This window comes from Parus major, chromosome 1, assembly GCF_001522545.3.
Source record: "Parus major isolate Abel chromosome 1, Parus_major1.1, whole genome shotgun sequence".
Taxonomy (NCBI): Eukaryota; Metazoa; Chordata; class Aves; order Passeriformes; family Paridae; genus Parus; species Parus major.
In genome coordinates, this window is record NC_031768.1 from 96,675,001 (window position 1) to 96,698,045 (window position 23,045).

Here is a 23,045-nt window from a genome sequence, read left to right on the forward strand (position 1 = left end):
TCTACAGACCTAATAGGTGGCCTGCCTTGCAACTAACTCACAAACCATTTGTAGCTGTATGAAGCAGACACAAAACACAATTGTTCTACTTAGAACCACTGCATATCTATTTTGTACAGCTGTAAAAAACTACATTACATGCAAGGTATCCTTATCTTGGCCTCTTTTCTGAAATGGCCAGCAAAGGTATCAAGTATAATAGAGAGATCTGTTAACAACAAAATGAAACAACCTTTAAAACGAAATTCATGTGTACTATCGAGTGCCTACATAGCTTATATTGCTCAGTAATTACCTGCTTTGACAGGATTTAAGCAATGAAGATATGAGAGCTCCATGGTGTAGTGTTATTAATATGGGTAAAAGAATCCAGGAAACAAGGCACTAATAGCACTAATACTGACATGTAAGGAACTATACCATGTAAGTTTCAACTGTCTGGATTAGGCCTCTTACTCTCACCAGTAACTGTTTATGCATACTGAAAAGATGCTGCTTACCAGCTACTGCAAAGCACTGCACAATCTGGAAATGATAGGAGGAAGCTCTGCCTAAAAATTAGGCCAACCTTTTCATATTTGACTAATGAAATGTGTGTGCCTTCACTTGCCAGTGTCCCAGCCTCTGACCTTGATGTGCACCTGACTTCCAGTGGATAGATGGTCATGAAAATGAAATACTGTAGTAGAATGCATTAATTACAAGAATATGTTCATGCTGTTATTTTTATATTATTCCAGCACTGACAAACCCACCCCTGCTTACAAAAAACAAGAGGGTGGGGCATTTACAATACTTTTGTCACATCTTAAGAAAATACGTGCAGGCTAATTTAAAATGCTTCCTCAGAAACATGGATACAATTTGGTTTTCTAATATAGCTTGTACTTTACTGCACTGTATTATTCAGACATAAGAAATATTATTTCACAGTTATTTAACATAATTCTGCCATCCTGAGAAAAAAAAGGGGCTGAGGAATGAAAGAAGAGTGGACAAGCCATGGGAAGATGCTGCAATTAACCATATTACACTGGAAAAAAGCTCAGGACTGAGAATATATGGAATAAACGCTGCAACATCCTTGGATGTGTAAAGTCATCATGAAACACAACCATTGCTCTCCTATTGGAAAAAAAAAATTAGTACATTTCCACTGTTACTATAACTATTATTTCTTAAGATTTTTTAAATTCTTTTTTTATTTTAATATGACAATTGCTTGGCTGGAAGTCAGCATCACACCTAGAGACGGAGGTGCACAAAAAATTAGTTCTTCTTAACTCTGAATAAATGCCACGTGTCTTCTGCTTAAAAACCATGAGGGTCTCGTGTCACATATATTCAGGCCCTCGTGAACATTTATACACAGGGGCAGTGTACACAGTACGCTTCCACACTGTATTTGATTTCTGTAGTGGAAGAGAGCTTCTCCCAAAAAGTTAGACTACGTTTCCAACACCCGTCAGCACAACCGCCATGCAGCCACGTAAAAGCTGCTGGCCTCACACTGTCGCTTTGTGCGTACCAGCCCGTGAGCCGCAGAAATTCTCGAATTAATTTCACATCCATGTGTTTGGTACGGTCCGCGAGGTGCAGGGCAGAGGAGCGGGCCAGGACACGGAGCGTGGCGCGGACCCCAGCGTTATAGTCGGCTAGTTCTGCCAGCAGAGCGGTCTCTGTGGGAAGCCGATGTGAAGCCGGCCGTGCTGTCGATGCTGGCCCGGTGAGGGCCTCTCCGCCACGCCTGGGCGAGGATTCCTACGGCAGGGGGCACCGCCCGGAGCTCCTCCGCATCCCCGCGCGGCGTCGCTGCCTGAAGCCCCCTGGCCGGGTCAGGGGGCAGCGCCGGCCCGGCCCGGCCCGCCCGAGGGCCGCGAGGGTGGCTCCCCGTGTTTACTGCCCCAGCAGGGGCTGCGCGGATGCGCTGCTGCCTCCCGCAACTTCTGGCTCGCCGTGCTGTGGCCTCTGAATGAAACTCGCCCAACTCGGCCGAGTAAGTTATCGGGGGTCTGCTCGGGGTGCGCCGGGCCGGGCCGAGCCCGCACCCCGCTATCCCGCGGCGCTGCCCAGGGCAGGCGTAGTTTACTCTCGCGGCGCTGCCCGGGCGGCCAATGGACAGTGGCTGCCGGCGCCGTGGCCGGCACGGCTCCGCGCTGCCCCGGGCGGCCCCCGCTCCCTGCCCCGCTCCGGCACCACCGCCGGGGGCTCCGCGAACCCTGCGAGGGGCAGCGCGGCGATCTTTGTGTGAGTGTGTGCGGGGAGTGTGTGCGCCGGCGGCTCCCTCGCGGGCCGCGGGTGTAACGGCAGCGCTGAGTGGCCGGCGGGCCCGTCGCTCAGCGCGCCGGCCAATGGCGGGGCGCCTTATATCGCGGGGAGTGTTGTGGCGCTGCCCGGGTTGCATGGCTCTGTGTGGAGCCGCGTTCCGCGGGCGCCGAGGTGGAGGGGCTGCGCTGCGAGCCGCGTCCGGCCCAGCGGCGCGGTGCGCACCCCGCCGAGGTGAGTGCCCCCGCCCGCCGACCCGCACCGGGCGGGCGGAGATGGGCAGCGGCAGGCAGGGAGGGAGAGAGAGAGAGAGAGAGAGGGAGAGGTAGGGGTGCCCTCGCCCCACGCTTTACGCTCCGCGCCCCAGCGGCGGGGCAGCCCCCCGCGCCCCTCTTGCGGCGCTGGCGGACGGGAGGGAGGCGCGGAGCTTCCCCTGCCCGGCGCGGTGGCTGCCGCGGCTCTCAGTCACTTTTCCTCCCTCTTGCCAGCCCTGCCTTCGTTTTGAAAGTTTGGGCAGCGGAGGACGGGTGGGTTGGTGCGGCCAGCCCTCCGCCCGGCCGGGAGGGCAGGGGTGACCGGGAGTGTTTGACGAGGAGGGGGCCAAGTGGATCGCGGTACAGCGCAGGGCATTTAAAACACCAGCGAGCCGAGCCCGAGAGGCGGCGGGGGTAGGCCAGCCAGTGCCAGGCTGCGTTTGAAACCAGGCACCTCTCGCCGCCACAGAGAGAGAGAGGCAAGAGCAGCGGCGGAGAGAGGAAGGGGAAGGAGGGCGAGGAGGAGGAGGGATGGCCACCGGCCGCCGCTCGGTGCGTGCCTCCGGGGGGACTTGACAGGGAAATCGCGGCAGACAGAAACGAAACTTCATCCCGAGGGGCGGCGAGGCGCGGGGGAGAGTGCGCGGATCGGTATCGGCTGCCGCCGGCCTGGGGGGCTCCGCGCCGCCGCCGCCGGCAGAAAGGGCGGGGGGGATATAAAACCGGAGAGGGGGAAGCAGCCGATCCAGCGGCCGCACGGGGAGCGGGAGGAAAAACCCCGGCGCCGACCCCGACAACAACAGCAGCGGCCGGGCTCGGCCGGAGAGTTGGGCTGTGCGTTTTCCGGTAGTCATCGGCGATGCACCCGGGGCGGCGGCGGCCCCGGTGGGCAGCGGGGGGGCGGGCGGACGGCCCTGCCGGAGTTTCGCGTGGATGCGGGATTATGTTGTGTCAATAAGTTTAAGGTGGAGAGGGAGAAAGGGAGGGAGGAAGCCGGGCGGGGGCCGGGGGGAGGTGGCGGCAGGCCTCGGCCGCGCGAAGTCCTATTTCTGAAGGTAAGTTGTGACATTGGGTGGTCGCGATGACAGAAAACTTGGCGAGGGGCGCCTTGGGGAGGGGGCGGCCGCCTCGGGGGGGTCTCTCCGGGCCGCCGGGAGCCGGATGGGTGCTCGGCTGTTATTTGCTGCTGCGAGATCGGGTCGCTGGTAAATTACAGAAAGCAGCCCTCCTCCTCCTCCTCCCCCCGCTCCCCGCCAGGCGCTTCGCTCTTCCTCCTCTCGGGTTTATTTGCAATGTATGAAACTTGCATGGCTGTGAGGAGAGCCGATCCAGTGTGGGTTTGCGAGGAGGAGGAGGAGGAGGACGGGGAAGGAAGGGTTGGAGGCAGGAGAGAAGGAGGCAGTCGCGTTAATCCCGGGCGCCGCACGGCAGCAGGTTTGCGTTAGGAATATCGGTGGCAGCCCGCTGCCGCCGCTGAATGAGGAAGGTAAAACGAAGCGATGCGAGAGCCGCCGAGGCGACATGCACGGCGGCGGGGCGAGAGGCACCGGCAGGCGGCCGCCCGCCCCCTCCCTCCCTGCCTGCTGCCTCCTCCCTCCCTCCCCGCCGGGGCGGGGAAGGACCGTGCCCGGGTCTCCCCCGCTCGCCGCCAGCCGAGCCGGGGGGCCGCGGGGCTTTAACCGTGTGCGGGGCTGATTCGCCACTTTTTCCGGGGGAGGCCCGCGGTTAAAAGTTTTCTGCGGAGGTGAGTGTGTGCGGGGAGGCCGGGGCGCCGCCAGGCCGGCGGTGGTCACTCGGGCCTGGGGCGCCGAAACCATTGCCCGTCCTGCTGGTGACACGTCCAAGTCCCGCAGCCCGGCGGGGCGGCGGAGGGGCCCGGCTCGGCCGCCGGGGCAGGGACGGGGTGCCGGTCTCCATGTGGGCTCTCCCGGCGGCGGCACCTCCTCCCCGGTGGCAGCGGCGGCGGCAGCAGCGGGATCATCGCACGGGCCCGCGGGGAGGAGGAGGGGAGCAGCAGGGAGGTGTTTGCTGCCAGCCTGCCTCGCCGGAGCCCGCCGGGGAGGGCAGCTGGGAGGGCCGGGGAGCCCCCCGCGCCGCCGCCCCTTCCCTGCGCGCCCGCCCGCCCCCAAAGGTGTTGTGCAGACTTTTCCCCCGGGAGGGTGAGATTTATGCGCTGCATTATTGCTCCTCTCCTCCCCCCTCAAAGCAAGATGGACTCTCTCGTCTCTCTCTCTCACTCACTCTCTCCCTCTCTCTCGTTCTCTCCCCCTCTCCCTGTGTCTTGTCAGCCTTCAAGATCGACATTTTGTAACTAGGATGCAAACTTGATGGTGACCGGGGGCGGGGGGCGCGGGGGGGAGACGGGAAAACCCTGGGTCACGGCGGTCTTTCTCCATATTTAATACCTTTTCTTTCCACCCCACCCCGGAGCCCGGATTCCGGTGGCCCTACACTTTGCACGGGCGGGGGTGGGCGGAGGGCGGGCGGCGGCTGCGAGCGCCGCTCCCCCCGCGGCGGCCGGGGGTCGCTCCCCGCGGGCTGCGGTGGCGGAGGGGCGGCTGGGCGGCCGCAGCACTCCGGGCGGCTCTGCTGGGCTCTGCCGGGGGGCAGCGGGCATTACCTGAAACTGTGCTCCAGCCTCGCAGCCTTCGTCCGTAGCTCTGTCTGTCTGTCTCCCCGTGTGGATCTCGTACCTGCGGTCTGGCGGCTTATTCTTGTTGTTAATTTTTGCGTTGTTTTGCTTATCCACGCGCGGGGATTGATCGCTCACTTGTGTAAGTTCCCGGGGGTTATTGTTATGTATGCCTCCTTGCAGATGGTGGTCAACTTTCTATCTTTTATTTTGATAAAACATGCGAGTGTTACAGTGGGTGCATGTAAATAATTACGTGATGCATCCCTGTGCGTATGTATATGTGTCTGTGCGCGTTCATAAACATGCATCCGTGCGAGAGAGAGAGAGAGATGGAGGAAAAATCACCCACCCTGCTGATGCACACCCAGATGATTTGCTCCATTTGCCCACTCCTAAAGCCCTCTAAAGACACGGTGCATCTTTTGTTTGCTCCTTATGGTTTCCTGCGACTGTCATCTTGTTTTAATGGCAACTTACCTGGGATGGGGGTGAGGAGGAAGCAAGTTTCAAGTTTTGGGATCTCTCCTCTTGTTGGTGATGTGGTGAGTTGTAATATTGTAAAAGCATGGTGTGCTGATGATGTGCCTTTATTTGATACTTTATAGGTCACTATCACATGACAAAGGCTTTGAGACAGCTTCATCTTCGTCTGTCTGTAATTTCCATTTGCCTTCCTGGGTAAGTATGTAAACTATACACATGAAAAAAGAACTTGGTTGTTGTTGGTAAGATAGAGGTCCTCATGCTGCCACTTTTGATGAGAAAGGTGCTTGTTCTGGATTTAGCACCTCAGAAAACATGTCTTCTCCAGGTGCTAATAGCTGCTGCTAGAATACAAAGCTCGTATGTAGAGGTGCCTCCAAGTAACCTGGGAATTAAAAGGCTATGCATATTCAGAGCTCTCTTCACTTATTTTTTTTTTTTTCAAGTGGTTTTTCTTGTCCCTTAAACTTTGTAAAGATAATCAGCTGATTGACTTAGGGGGAAAGTTTTAAACTAATGTAACATCAGAATATGCAAAGTTCAACACACGGGTTGAAAATTTAATGAGCGTGTAAAGTCCTTTTAAAATTCAGTGGTAGAAAAGTATGAGAATGTAAACTGAACAGGTAATTAGAAAACTCTGGAGGTCAAGAATCAGTGAGAAGTTTAGCAGAACTGTAACGCTACTGCAACAGGAGTTGTTCAATTTTAACACTTAAACTGAGAGCTAATTAGAATTCCATCCGTGTTCATTCTGTGTTGCTGTTTTTTCTTTTGGCATTGATGAATGCAGATACCAATCAATTTGAAATATGTATCTTAGTGACTAATTTACTAGTATTCCTAAGCTTTCAGGTACGCAGCAGTATTGTTTTTTTATCTTCATACTGAGAAAAGTTATGATAAGTTTGGAAGGATTTGACACCTTTGAAGGTGAAGTGGAAGTCGTAGTTTAAAGATGAGGTTCTAAATCTCTAGGGTCACATTTATAGATGACATAAAATGAGTAGCACTTGGAGCACTTCTCGTACAATTGCCCTTGGTGTCACTGTCCTGTGTTTGGCCCAAAATGGGAAGTGGAAGGTAGCATTTCTTCTTGATACTATTCTGCACATAATTAAAAACAAGACAAGACATGTATTTGGGGTAAGCTTAGTACTCATAAATGCAAATGATTAATAACATACTCTTGACCTTTTGCAGGCAGTGGATAGCAGACATAGGATAAGTGATGGTCCCAAACATGCTGACTTGAAGGGGGCTGTTGGGAGCAGCTGTTCTGGTGTGATATTATGACCACAAAGCTAGTGTTAAGGCTGGGATAACCACTGTGGGCAGTTGGTTTGAAGGGAGAATTCTGCTGTTCTCCAGTTCCTGCAGATTTACACCCAAATTTCAGGTTTTTGGATTTTGTGTCCAGTGTGGTTGGTATGTACAGGTCTCAGAGTATAAATACCAAATTCAATTACTGAATTTTTTTGACAGACTAGTTGTATAGGAGAATACTGCTTTTGGTTTTATAGCATTATTGGCAAGGATCATATTCTATGAAAAGTAATTGGTGCAGCAGTTTTTTCCAAGTAAAAATGCATCTGGAAATTCAAAACTGGCAGATAGGCTTCAAAATGTTGATCAAGGCTGAATACAAATGTACTGATTTCTGAACTTTATTTTCTGTGTTTTCAGGTAAGAGTCACATGAGAGTGCTGTAAGTGCTAAGGACATTTTCTTTATTTCAAGTAATAGTAAAGGATACTGAACAAGAGTAGCTCAGAGACCTTGACTAAGGTCTTGAGTCATTATCTGGTTTTAGTTTTGTTATGAAATCTTTTGGGTGCATGGAATGTTGATCTGGCAGTGAAGTGCTGATCAAAATCTTCCCACACTTGGAGAGTAGTGGACCTTGGTTTTGTGCATAGTGCTAAATGTATGTCTCACCTGATGCTGAACTGGCTTGAACAAAGTGAAGAGTAGGGTATCATTTTTAGTAAAAGGCATAATAGGAACTTTAGAAGAAGAGAAGAAATATATTTCCTTGTAGCTCAGAAAAAAGGCAATGAAAATAATGCACCTAGTTAAGGCAAGAATAGAGATTTTGTTAGATTTGTCCATGACTAGAAATCTCCATTTACTTTAGGGAACTTTTATTTTGGTAAAAGGGAAGATTTCTTTTATTACACAGCTCTCACTAAAGTAACTGTTCTTGAATGGGTTTTAGTCATTCAGTCTTGACGTGCAGGAGTTCTGGTTTGCTTGGCGAGTGCCAGTGCAGGGCTGGTGTGTCACAAGATAGAAGGTGATGAGCTGCTTAGCAAGGGGCCCTGTGCAGGCTTCAAAAATTGGCCTAAGCTCCCAAAAGTTTGTTGCACACTACTGTCCCTCTTGGCACAGCAAGCTGATAAACCATGTCAAGCAGGCATGTAATTTAGCAGAAACGTAGCTGGTTTCTGTATGGAGGTAAACTCAGCACATTTAAGAAGCTTGCCCTTGACACTCTGGAGTTTTTTGGGGGCTGCTTGCTGCAAGCTCATTGCTTGCAAGACGTCCATTGGCTTCAGCAGGAGGTTTATTTAGGAAAGGAGTGTAGGAGTGATGGTGAGAGGAATTAGTCCATGTTTATTTTTCCCTTCAAGGAAGAAAACCTTTCTCTTTCATAGCTCTTGTGTGAATAATTAAAGATATTAAATGTCAGTTTTCCACATAAAATATCAGAGGTAATCATGCCATTATTTTGTAACTAATGTTTTTCCTGTTCATCCAGAATGCTCTTAATACACTTTGTTCATAAATTAGTGGTTCCGTAGCTGGCGATCCAGTAAGCATGTGAATATCTTGAAGCAGATGACAAGTCTTGTTAAATTCACTGGTATGATTGCTCGCATTCAGAGCTTAAAGTTCTTCCAGGTTGCTGCCGCTCGTGGTCTGTGGGCTGAGGATGCGCAGTGTCTCTGGAGCTCGTGAACATGGCGTTAGGCAGGGCAGTCTTCTGTCACAGAGCTGGGGAAAGAGTGTGTGAAGAGAGGAGGTCTTGACTGAGTGAGCTGGGACGAGCAGTGTGGAGCGCTGACATTTGGGGCTGGAAAAGGTGCAGGTAAGGTCAGTGACACCTGTGGTGTGCAGGGCTCTGCTGCGATGTGAAGTTTGTAAATGTACCTGCAATGAAATTTGGACACCTGGGAGGTGAGACACTGCTTCTCTTCCAACTGTAGCCATAGCTTATGTAGTGTTCAGATCCTCTTCTTTATCTGAGGTTGGTTGCTTGGTGGAGGAAGGTACTGTAAATTAAAATTGGAACTGAACTGAAACTCTCATTTTAATTTTTGAGTGTGTTGCAGGCTGTCTCTGTGAGCTCTGACAAGTGATGTAGTCAAAACCAGAAGTTGCTTTCCATGTTTTGGACCCAGGTTGGACTTCTTGTACCCTGTTGTGAGGATGGCCTGCTGTGGCCACCAGTGGAATCAGCAGCACAGATTTGGCCTGCTGATGGCTTCCAAAGTCTTTACTTTCAGAAGCATAGCCATATGTCACTTCTAAATGGAGATTGACAGTACTTCCTTGTGTCATTAAATCATATGGTGCCCGTATATTGGGACAGTTTTCACAAGTGATTTAAATTTGTCAAAACAGCATAGATACTGTTGTAGCTTACTGTAAACTTAATAATTAATGTTTTCATTATTATTCAGGGGTCTGTAAAGCTGGAGTGAACTTACATGTATTTCAAAATATTCTTGAGAGGAAATAGGTTAAAGTCATCCTTCTGACTTCTATAGTATTAAGTTTATTTCTTTTCCTTCTACTATGTTTCTCCCTTTACTAGGGTTATTATTGCCAGAAGGTTTTTCGTTCTGTTTCATGTCAAAAGATTATTAGGACTTACTTTCTTTTTATTATTTTTTTGTTATTTTGTAAGATCAGTAATGATACTGTGTTTCTGTGTGAGTAGTGGGGTGAGTGTGATCCTGGTGGACATGGGAATTTCACAAAAGACTCCTACAGCTGTCATCCTTCTTGATAGTTTCAGAAGGGGTAAGAACTGAACCAGCCTAAGGATTAGTCCAATTTAGGAATGGCTTGATGGGCTGCTGTTTTGAAAAGGAATAAAGCACATAGGGTTTTCTCAATACTAGTGATATTATTAATAATTGGCAGTCGTAGGCCTTGCCTTATTTATGTACTTCTGTCCTGTCTGATGAAGTACACAAGCCATACTGTAATCATACACCTCAAGATCAGGAACAATAATTTTTTTCCCTGTTTAAGGCATCTGAGATGAAAAGCTGTGAAGGAGCGTAGGCTTGCCTGCAGTCACTTAGCAGGTTAGCATTAGCTGGGAATGGAATCAGATCTGCATCTGACTCCTTAGTTTTGTGTCCTTTCCCTTGGTGTATGCTACTGCTCTGAAGCTTTCCTGGAAAGTGCCTGTCTTGGGATAAGAGTAGTCTCACTGAATTCTGTGCTACTTGGACATTTTCTTCCGATACTCCACTTATATTCATAATGCTGCTTAAAAAAAAAAAAAGAAAAATCCCACCTTCAGAATGTTGTGAAGTTTACTGACTTACAATTTGGTTGTATTTATTGACAAGACAGTGTAAAGTAGGAGGAGAGCTTGCTTAAGAGCTTTTGTCAGTAAACATGGTATTTAAACTGCTGTTTATTGCAGTATTTATTACCCCTATTTATTTAATACTAACTTTGTAAAGTTAGTGCATGGAAAAAAATTATTCCTCATAGTGAAGTTTTAAAAATGTGATTCATGTGAAATAGTTCTTCACAATTAAATTATTTTTTTATATTCATAATCTAATGCAAAATAACAACTGATTTTCTTATAAAATGTGAAATTGACAAGCAACTACTTTGGCACTGTGGCAGTATTGTGATGAATAGGGTAACTTGCTTACTGAACTTTTATTTCTAAGGAGTAAACGTAAGATTTTCAGATTTGCTTTTTACTGGTGTTCTGTTACTTAAAATAAAAAATTGATGAAAAAATCTGATATGTATTTGAGGAGTAAAGCACACTTTACTTAATGCCTGGGTGTAGACCTATTTGTAGTATTCTTATAATGATACCAGCATTTTATTATTTCTAATATTTATAAATTTAATTACCTAAAAAATGAATCAGCAAAGAGGAAAAGCATGGTTTTGACACTTTAGTGTTTGTGCTTTTTCATTTATAGCACACAAATGCATAATGTAATAGCAAGTCCCTATGAGCGTGGACAATTCAGCATGTGAAAATAAACTAGCTTCAGGCATATCTGAGTACAAAGAAACCTAGTACAACAACATTTCAGTTTTTAGTGAGGGGAAGGAAAGTTAACAGGATTTTATGAGGCTACACTAAGAAAATCAGTTGCTTAGGAAGCATGGAATTTTTATTGTCAGAAATCTTCCACGTGGGTGTCTCTATATAAGAGATTTTATAAAATGTAGCAAATGCTGAAAGTAAGAAGCAGCATTTTATTGACCCTCAATGTCACAGAGCTTCATTCAGCAAAGATAAATCAGTGGATTTGCACAACATGGGATCTATAGAACTTAATGCAAGTGGAAACTTTTGACAAGAAGCTTATCAAGTCCTGTCTACACCTTCCCTTTCTGAGGGAAGGTGGGAAGGTGTCTTCCTTCTGTGTGTGGTGTTTTATTTGGGGGTTTATGATATTTTCTTTCTGAAAGGCATTATGTGTGTAGCAAATTTTCTGCTTTGAGACGTTGTGGAACATCCCTAACTGCGTTCCTGGCTGTGGAATCGCTTGCTTTCCTCTTACACAGGTGTAGCAACAGGAGGATTTCTGTCACCCTCACTCCTGGGAGGGGCTTTGTCCTGTGCTTCTGAAACCTCGAGGTCCCTGTGGCAGGGTTAGGCACAAGCATTAAAGTGCTCCTTGGCTCTCTTGATGAGAACTGAGCTGGCCTGTTGCAGGATTCAAGTGAGGAAGTCTTAAAGCCTGGTCTAGTGCCACTGGTGAGCTGGGTCAAGGATTGGTAACTGTACTGTGCTGCTTAGTGTCAGGCTGTGCCTCTGTGCTTGACAGCTTGCAACCAATACCTTTCAATTCTTTCCTCAATATGTTTTTTTCTGCCAGTTACATAAGGACTTTTAAACTTGAACCTTGTTAGAAGTTGTGGTTTTGTTTTGAGAGTCTGGTTTTCATTTGTACTCACACCTTGCACAGTCAAGAGGTACCCAGCAATGGCAGTGGGGAAAGCATGCCACACAGTAATAGTCAGGGTTATGTCTCTTGCAGTAGAATAGTACACCTTCCCTCTGCAGCCTGTGTTCTTCTATGAAACAAGTAACTCTTAAGTTTTTGTTTGTGTATGTGAGAGAATGCATTGTTTTGTGGTTGCCAAAGTGGTATTTAAGAGAGACTTCATGAGAAATTTGAAGGTGAAGCTGAATAAAGAAAACATTAGATGAGAATGGAAGGGGTGAGGGAGGACTTGATTTCTTACCTCATTTCATTTTTGTGGTTGGCCATGTTTGGGTTTGCTTTCGCTAAGTGGTGGTCTTTCAGTCACATCCTGCCTACAGTGATCTACAGTTAACAACATCATGCTGAGCTACAGGGTGAACTACAGGAGCATCAGTTTCTCTTGACCTCATGGCTGAAGAGCCCAATCCTGCAGTTACAACTGTGCAGGTGAATTCCTGAGCAAAAAGCCAGAGCTAGATGTGTGTCAGCAATATGCACCCCTTTGCAGGTTTGCTGGCTGCAGTTCCTGGTGGGCTGTAATTCTTCAGGAAAGCTGCAGATTCACATTATTCTTAGCTACTGATGTGCAGATAGTCCTGCCAGGGACTGGCACCTGTTGTGCTCACAAACTTACAGGCCATCCCCAACCTGATTGTGAGCCATGTAGGAAGAGCTGGGAATAGACAGAGACATTGCTGAGGCATGCTGAGTTCCTGTAAATGAAAAGAGAGTGGAAGACCATGGAGTGTGAGAATGCCATTTGGTAGATGATAAGTCTTCTGGCACGTAAGCCATTTTGTTCAAGTATGTTTGCTTCACAAGTTGGCTGTCTGTCTAGGGAAGGAAAGAATTCTGATGTACTGCAAATTGATGGTCAGAGATGATGGATTTGGAAAGAAGTGCTATTTTCACCTACACTTCATTGGCAAATCTGTCTTTAGCTGTTCTTTCTTTTTGCAAAAGATTTCTTTATATACAAATTTCATGTTGAGTAGTGTAAACTTCCTGCTTAGCTCAGTTTGAATCTGTCAGTGTTCCGTGCCACACACTTGTGAGTTCCCGGGTTTAGCTCTTGTTTAAATATATGTGTAATTCTTTTTCTTATTTAAGTTTCTTTATTTGTATTCCCTCTAATTTGTTTGAGATGCTCTTTCATACATCATGTTAAACATCAGTCATCAAGTGCTCATAATGTATTTTGAAACAAGTATGCAAAATTGCAGCGTGATCCTGCACTGATTACAGAACTATAGCATATGAATTAATAAGGAAATAAAAACAGCATAATTAATTTCCAGCTGCTTTTGGAGAAACAGAGGTGTTTATAAGGGGAAATTTGGTGTGTGCAAATGAAAGAATGACAAAGCTGGTAGCAAATATTTTAATGCAGGCAATTTTTCACAATTTGCTTCCTCTGTTGTATTGATTAAAAATGTGTTTTAGTGCTAAAAGAGTAAGCAGAAGCTTCAGTGCCATTCTTTTAAAAATATTGGACTAAATAAAGAGCACAAGTGTCAGAAGTAGAGCAGGGGAAGGAAGTTTTTAACTTCATTTCTTTGTATGGAAGACGTTAAATAAGGGAAGTAAATGACTTAAAGTGTAATGGTTGAATTTGTCCATTTCTCATTACTATGAGATTTCCATTAATATGAGAAAATTGCTTCTGTGTGTGTGTGTAAAACAATTTTTGAGTGTTAAGTATTTTCCACGCATCTCTTGAATGCACTTGTGCTCATCTCTCTCACCTCAGCACTGTGTACCAAAGCAGCAGAAGGTAAATGAAGCCCATGCTTTGAAGTGACCCAGGCAAAATCTCACACTGTGGGGGCCCTCCCATGGTTTGGTCCTGCAGAGTCCTTTGGAGGAAGCTGTTGAACGGATCTGGATACTCAGTTGCCGGTTTGGAGATCACTTAGTTTGCTGCTACTCAGGGCTGGCCTGCTGTTCAGGTGGGAGCTCCCAACAAAGCTTTGGGTCTGTGTGCCTGCGACATCTTCCTGGTTTTTAACCAGCAAAGGAAGATCCTGCCCTCCTGAGAGAGATGTCTAGAGGAAATGGATTATTTATTTATATAGTGAAGTGGACTCTCGAGGATGTCCCTGTCGAGCTTTCTGTTTTGCTGTGCCATGTGCTGATGGGGCCCAAAGTGAGTGAGAGGATGCTGGAGTGCACAGAGGGAAGCACCTGAGAAAACTCACCAGATACTGTGTTTGGTCTAAGAAGTGTTCTGCTGGTTTCTCTGCCACGACTGATCTGGTTTGTGTGCGCAGTCTTGCTTCCCTGGATGGACCTACAGGGCTGCATTTTATGTTTACTGTTACTCTTCGCAGAAAGAAGGAAATCAAAATGGGAGGTAAGGTTGTCATCACAGCCATCCCCGTGGAGTGGGTTATGTGAGAGAAGGGCACAGTTAGGTCTACAGTGGGGACAGTACGTGTTCTCTTATTCATGGATCTTAAAGGGAAAATAATATCTTGGAGTGGGGGATGGTGTTTTATGGAACTCTAACAGGCTTTGCAGAGATTGAGTAGGGCTGAAGGAGAGAGTGGGGGCAGGCACACTAAGAGCAGGGAAGGTTTTATGCCTCCTATTCCTGGCTCTTGTGAGCCCCTCTGTATGTATGCTCACGTGTCTGCTGCCTTGACATTCCAGTTATACCTATTGAACTGATTTAAATCAGGATTTTGCTCAATAAACACTTGGTTTAAATTGGTGCTTGTAATCTCATTTTGCTTTGGTATTTTTGTTTTTTCAGAAGCGGTCTCTATTGGTAGACAACCTTTAAAATATGTTGCTAAATTTAGCCTTTCCTTTTTTTTGTTATTTCAGAGCATGCACTGTATGCCTGCACACCTTCTAAGTGATTTCATGGTTTATGTACATTTACCTAGATTGCAACTGTTAAGAAAGTTTTTATTTAGGACATTACAAATTATGCCTTTTTTTAATTGTGGCCTTTAATAATGTCCTACTTAATAAAATTACACTCATGCACAAACACACAAGTAAATGCAAACAGATTTTGCCCTTAAAATAAAAGTATTATCCCATGTAAGGTAACTGATTCTGCTTAACCAAACGCAAGCATTTAAAACGAACGGAACTCAAACTTCTTTGTTTTCTCAGAAGAGAAGGAAAACAAATAATCTTACTCTTTCAATTCCCAGCTTTCCTAGTTTCTCAGCTTTACAGGAAGTGCCATTAAGTGACTTATGGATCAAAGTCTCTGCAGATGCAGTGGAAGGTATTAGTTTCAGGTAACTTAGTTCTAAACATAATACTTGTTCTTGGTACTTCAAGGAAGGCATACCTGTTGAGTATTTGAGCTTTGTTTACAGTTTTGATACCAAACATTTGCAATTTATTTTAATTTCATATAAATCAAGTTATGTAATATGACAGTGGAATTTAACAGTGGTTTGTAATAATTTAAAGGCAAACTGCAATTAGGTATTTTTTTTGTTAAAATACACCTAGCAACAATAACATCTGAAATGTAGATATGATTTCGTCGTTTAGAAAGAGTTAATTTGTAACAGTATCCGTTTCTGTTAAGCAGAATATATTATTTAGATGACTTTTGCATTTATTATCTGGTTCATATTTGTAATAGCAGATACCTTGAGCAGTATCTCCTGCCATTAAGGAATGTAGCATAGCTGACTAGGTAACACTGGCCATATTAATATTTTTTTTTGTGGGTGCTAGACCCCTCTGTAACTCTAGAAAGATAGAGATCAACAGATCTCTGTTTACACAGATCTGTACTTAACATTAAAAAAAATTACCTTAAAATTGCTGTTACAAGCTTTTCTTTTGACTATGTGGTATATGATTATAACTTTAATGGTTGAGGGGGTACTTTACAACATGCAGGAAAGAATCTAGCACTGCTGGTGAGAGAAAGCAAAACATGAAACCCTGTTGTTACTTTATGCTGCATGTATTGCTAATGTATTAGAGGGAAATAAGGGGAAAAAATGGTATATATGCCATAGCATCTCTGTGGCTGACACAGATTCTTACCCCCACCCTACCAAAATATTAATAGCATCGGAGCAGTCAAAGAGCTTGATAACATGTATTGACTCTGCAGCTCCACATCATTTTTTCTGCAGCAGGGGAACTGTGTAGCAGTATTTGTGACCATTAAGGAATGCAGAGTTAGACCTCAGGTAGGAGAAGAGTTGTGCTCAGAAATGCGGAGTGTGCCTGAGGCCTGGTAGTCCAGTTACACAAACTGTGTATGAATGCAGTTTTGCCCCTGCCACCCAAAAAAGAGAAGTTACACACTTCAAGAGATGGTATTATGGCCTTTCCTCTCTGGTGCAAACATAGGTTTCACATTCCTTTATTTTCCCTGTTTTTCTGTTTTGTATTATTTTGTATCAATGTATAGGATATTCGAAGTCTCAGCAGTTATTGTGGTCTAGTAGAACTAAATATGATAAGATTAGAAAGCTGAATAGAAATCAGAGGAAAATTGAAGCAAAGGTCAAAGTGCTATTGTAAGCTGCAAATGTTTAAAATGGTCAGTTTTTATTAAGAAATAAAGAGAAAACCTTCCTTAAAAATGGAAATGGGAAAATTACTGAGTGTTTCTTATTCATAAGAGAATAAGCCAAAGTAGGATGGATCACTCATCCTGAAAGGGTCATCATTTTCACCTTTAATTCAAGATGAAGAAAATAGCATAGTCACATATTTAGGTAACTTTTTTGATAGGAGCTGTTTATTGCTGAAGCATTCTTGGTTTTAACTGCTCTAAAATAATTAGTTTTTTTTTTTTACATAAGTGTGTTCCAGCAGAATGCTTTACTTCTCACCCACTGTGCTGCTCTTGTGCACAGGAGTGTTGTGGTCTCTGGTGCACTTCACCTGGAGAACTGCTTCTAGCTCTGTGATCCCCAGTATAATAAAGGCAAGGACTTGTTGGAGCAAGTCCAGAGGAGGGGTATGCAGTTGATCAGAGGGCTGCAGCACCTTTCCTATGGGAACAAGCAAAGAATTGGGATTTTTCAACTTGGAGAAGACATGGATCCAGGAAGACCTTGTAGCAGCTTTCCAGTACCTCATGTGGCCTGTGAGAGAGATGGAGAGAGCACGATTTCACGAGAGCAGGTAGTGACAGGACAAGGGGTATTGGCTTCAAACTGAAAGAGAGTAGATTTAGATTTCATATTAGGAAAAAACTCTCTACTGTGATGGGATGACTGCACAGCCTGCCCAGAGAAGCTGTGGTTGCACCATCCCTGGAAGTGTTCAAGGCCAGGCTGGATGGGGCTTGAGCAAGCTAGTCTAATTGAAGGTATCCCTGTCCATAGCTGATGAGTTTGAATTAGATGACCTTCAAGGCCCCTTTCAACCCAAACAATTCTATGATTCTACAATGTGGCTGATTTTATAATTACTTTCATAGGATTGGATTATTCTTGTCCTAACTTGCTTCTTCCTCCCCACTCCCCCCCTTAGACATGTGAAATGTTGAGGCTTTCCTTCCTTTCAGAAAGTAAGTATTGGAGCCAAGATTTTATCAGGAGAATCGGTATCTTTGACAGTGTTCTGTCTGAAGTGTCTCAGAAAAACCTGTTAATCCGCATGTGCTTAGCGGTGTTCTCCTGCTAGATGACATTGAAATGGGCTACTGGTCAGGCTAAAAAATCTGGGTATAAAATTCACTTTGGTCTGAAGTCAGAGTTGATGTGAGCTTGTGCAATTCTGCTGAGACTGCTGAACAGAATTTGGTTGTGTTAGTCTGGGGGATTGTGGCAAAACCAGTTAGGAGCAGTGTGTGTTTAAAACACGGCTGAAATTACATCAGTAGCACTTGATCAGAAGAACAAGACACCCTCATTTCTTTTTATTTTTTATTTAGGATAGGAGAAGAGGTGGCAGTGGGTAATAGAGGTGGTGGTATCCCATCACTTCAATTAAAACTCACTTTTTTCTCTTTCTTTGGAGTTAGTCAGATGGATGAACTTAGTGAAATAATCAACTGGCAGTCCATATTTAGATGATGGGCCAGTCTTTTTCTTGGAACAATTTTAAACTGAGGAACCAGAAGCATTTCTGCTAGTGCTCAACCAAGGTGGTTGCCAAGCAGTCTGCTTTCATGGTGGCCCTAGCCAAGCATAGAGGGAGTGGAAAAGCAGGTTCACTGTCTTTGCCTGAGCACTCCAAGTTTGTGTAAGGTGAACTGCAGAGGAATGTCCTTTGCAAAGTATCATACATGTGCACTGTCTGCAAAATGGGTTCTGTTGCTTCCCCAAGTACTTCTTCCACACACTAAAAGTGAAGGGGGCAACTTCACTTTTGGTATTACACATATATGGTAACATGTGTGATTTCCCATCCAAAAAAGAGCTATGCTGTTGCCCAGGAGCTGCACCCCATTAGGTGTAATCACTGTCATGCTGAGTTCAGTGAGAAATTTGTAGTAGACTTCAGTGGAAATAAAGATTTTCTTACAAGTCAGAATTTATGGAGCTCATTGGGGTTACTTGAAGGATCATCTGTACTTTACCAGTATAATGATACTGATGATTGGTGTGAATTTCCCAGTTTTACAAATGTGGTTGAAAGTATTCAGTAGCCTTAGAATAAAGGTAGAGTATGTCACTGCAGCCTTTTCATCTACAGAGAACAAAAAAAGCAATTTCACCAGTTACAAACTTGGTATTCTCATAGCTTCTTCCCCATGTAAAGTGTTGTGCAGTTTCTGAAAGAAAAACTTGTGAGTAGCAGGGCAGAAAGGTGAGAAGAGTTGTCCACATTTGTTGGTTGTTTTTTTTTTTTTTGTTAGTCGTGTCAGGGTGAAATGGCAGTTGCATTAATTGTAGTTGTGTGATAATACTTGGGGGAAAATTTTCACTGAGGCTCAGTTTTGTTTGATTGTGAAGATCTAGAAACAGGTCTTTCTCTGCAGAGATGGACCTTAGGTCCATCCTACCAGAGAATCAAAAGAATTCACCTTCTAAACAGGCGTATAACAAAATCTTTTGAGAGTGTGTATTGTAGAACACAAGTAGTGTTGTCATTTATATATTATGTATTTTGTTAAACAACATGTTTTTAGGGTGTAATAACATTTTACTCTTCTGTTGCATGCTTTTGCAGGCATCAACTAACTACATTTTACAAACATTTCAGAGCCAGTGCTACCCACCCCCATTTTGCAGATTGCAAAGTAGACTCAGGGATATTCAGGTAAGACCAGATGACTGGTGTCAGAATCAAGTACAGAATTCCTAAACTTCCTGCAAGTTCTTACATGACTGTTAAACTTACTATATCAACTATCTCTTTGTTACTAAAACATCTGCCCTATGCACATTACTTTCTGATATTGGTTGGTGAAAAAATGGTGATGAGCTGTTGATTTGTAGCTTACTGGTTGAGTACTTGTGAACTTAGAAACTTGAGAAATATGTTTGCATCCAAGTTCAATTCAGGATTCTTCCTTCCTAAGGGCATGTGCTGCCTGATAGGAACATACCCTTGCAGGTCAGAGCTTTTGAGCCTGGTCTTTTGTTCTTCCAAGCGAAGTTCTCTTGTTTATGTAGTGCTGTGTGAATATTGCTCTCTGTTCTTCCTAATTCTCTGAAAATTACTTTTGCAAGGATGCATAGACATGTTTTGTTTGTTGTACAAGATGTGTGAAGGTGATAAAACATATTTGTACTGGTTCTAAGAACGAGCCAAAATGTCCTATTGCTCAGAAGGACTTTGTAAAGTCAGGCTTTGTTTCTACTTATGTATTTCAGTGTGTTCAGTTTAGCTCTTCAGCCAGAGCTTCTTGCTCTAAGGATTGGCACAAGTGGCCTGGAAGGAAGTCAGCATTGTGGCAGTGTAGGGTTTTGTGGAGCACTTTGGAATTCAGGTGCCAAGTTTGAACTTGTAGTTTTGTATTGGGTCAGTAACAAGCAAGCCTAGTGACTGTCTTTCAAAGCAGATAAGACTGAGAATCCCTGGATCTTTTGCTTTCGTTTCTAAGGCTACTGCAGTTCAGAACCTGTGTACTTGTGTGCACCTAGGGTTTTAAATAACTTCTGTTTTCTCAGTTGGTACACAGTCTTGAGCATACCAGAGTCTGATTTACAGAAAACTCTTTAATATCTTGTTCACCTTCTGATTTAAAATCCAGTTATCTGTATGCTATACTGTGGATCTGTAGATCCCAAGGGAGTTATCTCCCTTCCTTGCTCTACAATTCCAGTCAGCACTTTCAGGTTTTTTAACTGCTGACCTTTTTTAAAATGTGAGCAAGTTTGCATCTTTTGGACTGAATTTTTTCCTCTGTTGGCCTTATCCTTAGGACAGTGGACTTGCAGGGTTATTCTAGCAATTCTGTCTGCAAGAACAAATCCCAGAACAACTGAAAAACAAATTCTAAAAAAACCGCAAGAAAACAAAGAATGGGAAAACGGCCTATAGATTTTAAGGAGCTTGTCCTGAAGAATGCTGGTCCTGCTTGTTGTCCAAATAATGTATTTTTATTTCACAAATACAAAAGTTTTTTGTTCCATTCATTTTTAAGAATTGTGCTTCAGTTGTGGAGAGCACAAAGATCTTTATATACTTGATAATTTTAGGGCCCAGTCCTGCAATGCCTCTGTCATAGCAGTCTCCTTGAGCTATTGCAGTTGCAGGAATGAAACTGTACATGCAGCTAATCTTACAGGGGCCTGATCCTGCTCTCAGCCATTTTGGCACAGATCCTTGGGCACGTGCACAGTTCTGGGTAAGCTCTTGTGGCTTGGCATCAATGAAACAATGGTGAAGATGGATCTGATTGTGTATTCCGGTTTATGAAGCAGTGAGGTTCCTCCTGGAAATCTCATAAACTGGGCTGTGTACAGAAGATTATAAAGTCTGTAATCTGGGTGATTTTTGAGAGGTGTTTCTCAAGAAATAAGACATTTAGATTCAGACCTTTCCTGTTTTCTCCTTGAAATGCGAGGCCTAAACAGTTGATAGCAGAAGCAGATCAATAAGAATATAGATAAAATAAAAAACAGGAGCGAGTGGCCCAGTAGTGTTTGATTTGTTTTGTGTGTTTTTGTTTGTTTTTAAATACTTCTTTCTCTAGTAAGTACATGAATAAAGTAATTAATTTATGTAACTTCTTGGAAAGTTCCCTTAACAAAAGTTTGCAAAAGTTAAATAATGTTTTTGTAGAAAAATAAATATTCTGAGAAAATGTAAAACAAATCTTATCCTGACAGCTAGGCAGTAGCGTTTCAGATGGGAACCAGGCTCAAGCCATGTCATGACTTTTCCTTGACCTGGACCAGATGTTTCTGTCTCCTTGGAGAACTCACAACTTCAAGCAAAGTTAATGCTGGTCAGTTTTTGCTGCTGGTGTTCAGAATACTGTGCAATACTTTCAGGAAGAGCTGAAAAATCATCAGGTACTTTTCAATCTGCTGCTGCTTTCCAGTCCTGTATTGTTATGTTAAGTCCAGCTGAGTTAAACGTACCAAGGAGAGCATGTCTTGTCAGGGTATGAGAAGTGTGTTTGTGCTTCCACTGGTTTCAAAGCATCCTGAAGAATAAGGTAGTAGCTCAACTCTCTGGTACTGCAATTTGACTGCCATGGGCATGCAGACATGTAGAAAGTTAGCTCAGGGATCTTCTTGCTGGATTAGTAACACTGCAGAAAATAAGACTAGTAGAGAAATAAAATAAAAAGATATGTCAGTATATTATTCATTTGCATCAAAATGGAATTTCTTGTAAGGTCCTAGTACTTACTTCGTATGCTTTATGGTGTTACTGAGACCTGCAGTGAGTGTTGGATCTGATCCATTCTGTTGCTAGAGCATGCTATTTCTTTTTCTCTGTAGCCAAGGACTGAAGGTGGCTCTTAGATACATGTCTGCAGTTCCAGTGAGACTGACATAACATCAGGGTGCTCCAGAGCAGGGAAATATCTGAAGCAAACAAGCTCTGGGTAAGGAGGTGTCTGTGCTCCTAAAACCCACAGTGAGATAGAGAACAGTGGTGCCTGTCCTATCCATGCAAGGTGCTGGCTGTTTTGGGGTCAGAATATTACCTGTTCTGATTCCCTCATCATCCAGACTGATGACTCTTCTAGAGCTCCCTACCAGTGTGTCTGTCTGGATTTCATGTAGTGGAGATTGGGATGGGTAAGAACAGCTGTGAGAGGAGTGTTTTGTTGCCTTGCAGAAAGTCAGGACTCTGACATACCTCAGTCTGGGAGAGATTCTCAGTGTTGGAGCAGAGGTGTGGTCAAAGATTGTCATTACACCTATTAGCTTTGCCTTATAAGTTAATTGTGTGGCTACTAGGATCTTAAAAATATATAGGAAGAGATAAGGTGGTGTGTGTTAGGAAATATGATGGTTGTCAGAGACACCCTCATGTCTGAAGTTACTAGGGAACCTAGTGAGATCCTGAAACTTTTTATTTAAAAAAATACAATTTGTTTCTTAGGTATGCTGTGCCAATTGATTCATAGTCTGACATTTTGTTATTGTTTCAGTCTTGAGCAAAAATTAGTTCTGTTTATGGATTAAAAGGTAGTCTTGCTATATTTCCTTTGGCTGTGGGTCTGTAATTATTGTTCTGGAGTCCATTTATGAACGACTAAAGGCCTTTAGTAGAGATGATTTGTTTTTGACATCAGGAAGAACTGTTCCTGTTTCAAGTCTGTTGGCAGTTTTTTCTCTAGCAGAAGGAAGTTCCAAGGAGTTAAGTTTGCTACAGTTGGCATCAAGTACACAGCATGATAGATCTCCCAAGTTCACTGAAGCAGTTGTGGGATGGTGGGGGCAAGAAGTGCTCCCTAACCGGTCTTGCATTTTTGTGCATCTGTAACAAATCATTTGACTCCAAGAATAGACAGGAGCAGGTTTGTTGAGGTTGTTAATCGGGTTCATGGAGTCACATCATCTGCAATCCTCTGTGCTCTTTCAGTTTTGATGTTTGGAGCAGCAGAGGTTTGGCTTAAATAGAAAGAGAACCTTGTCCCTTCCCGGTGATTACAACTGCTCTTGTCTTTTGCATCTCCACAAAGTAGGTGTGACAAATTACCTGTCAGAGGGGCAGTAGACAACATGGAAGACATAAGGATGAGGATCCATGCATTTTCACCTTCCTGTTACTATGGTGAAGAAGTCTTTCTCTTCCAACTGTCTTATTCTTCTTTGGAGAACTTGCCTCATTCATTAAGTTTCC

At 44.4% G+C, this 23,045-nt stretch overlaps 1 protein-coding gene across 13 annotated transcripts in view; it reads left to right on the forward strand.

Moving 5' to 3' along the window:
* The first annotated feature begins 2,393 nt into the window (after positions 1-2,393).
* Positions 2,394-23,045, forward strand: part of BBX (BBX high mobility group box domain containing) — a 151,244-nt gene continuing 130,592 nt past the window's right edge. For 6 of the 13 annotated variants that reach the window (XM_033517875.1, XM_033517886.1, XM_015630706.3 and 3 more), the window contains exons 1-2: positions 4,130-4,263; positions 5,760-5,832. The gene's annotated coding sequence lies outside the window, so the exon portion shown is untranslated. Of the gene's footprint in view, positions 2,500-2,983; positions 3,072-3,334; positions 3,354-4,129; positions 4,264-5,759; positions 5,833-23,045 lie in introns of those variants that run through there. The other 7 variants (XM_015630722.1, XM_033517891.1, XM_033517889.1 and 4 more) reach the window with 5 other exon arrangements.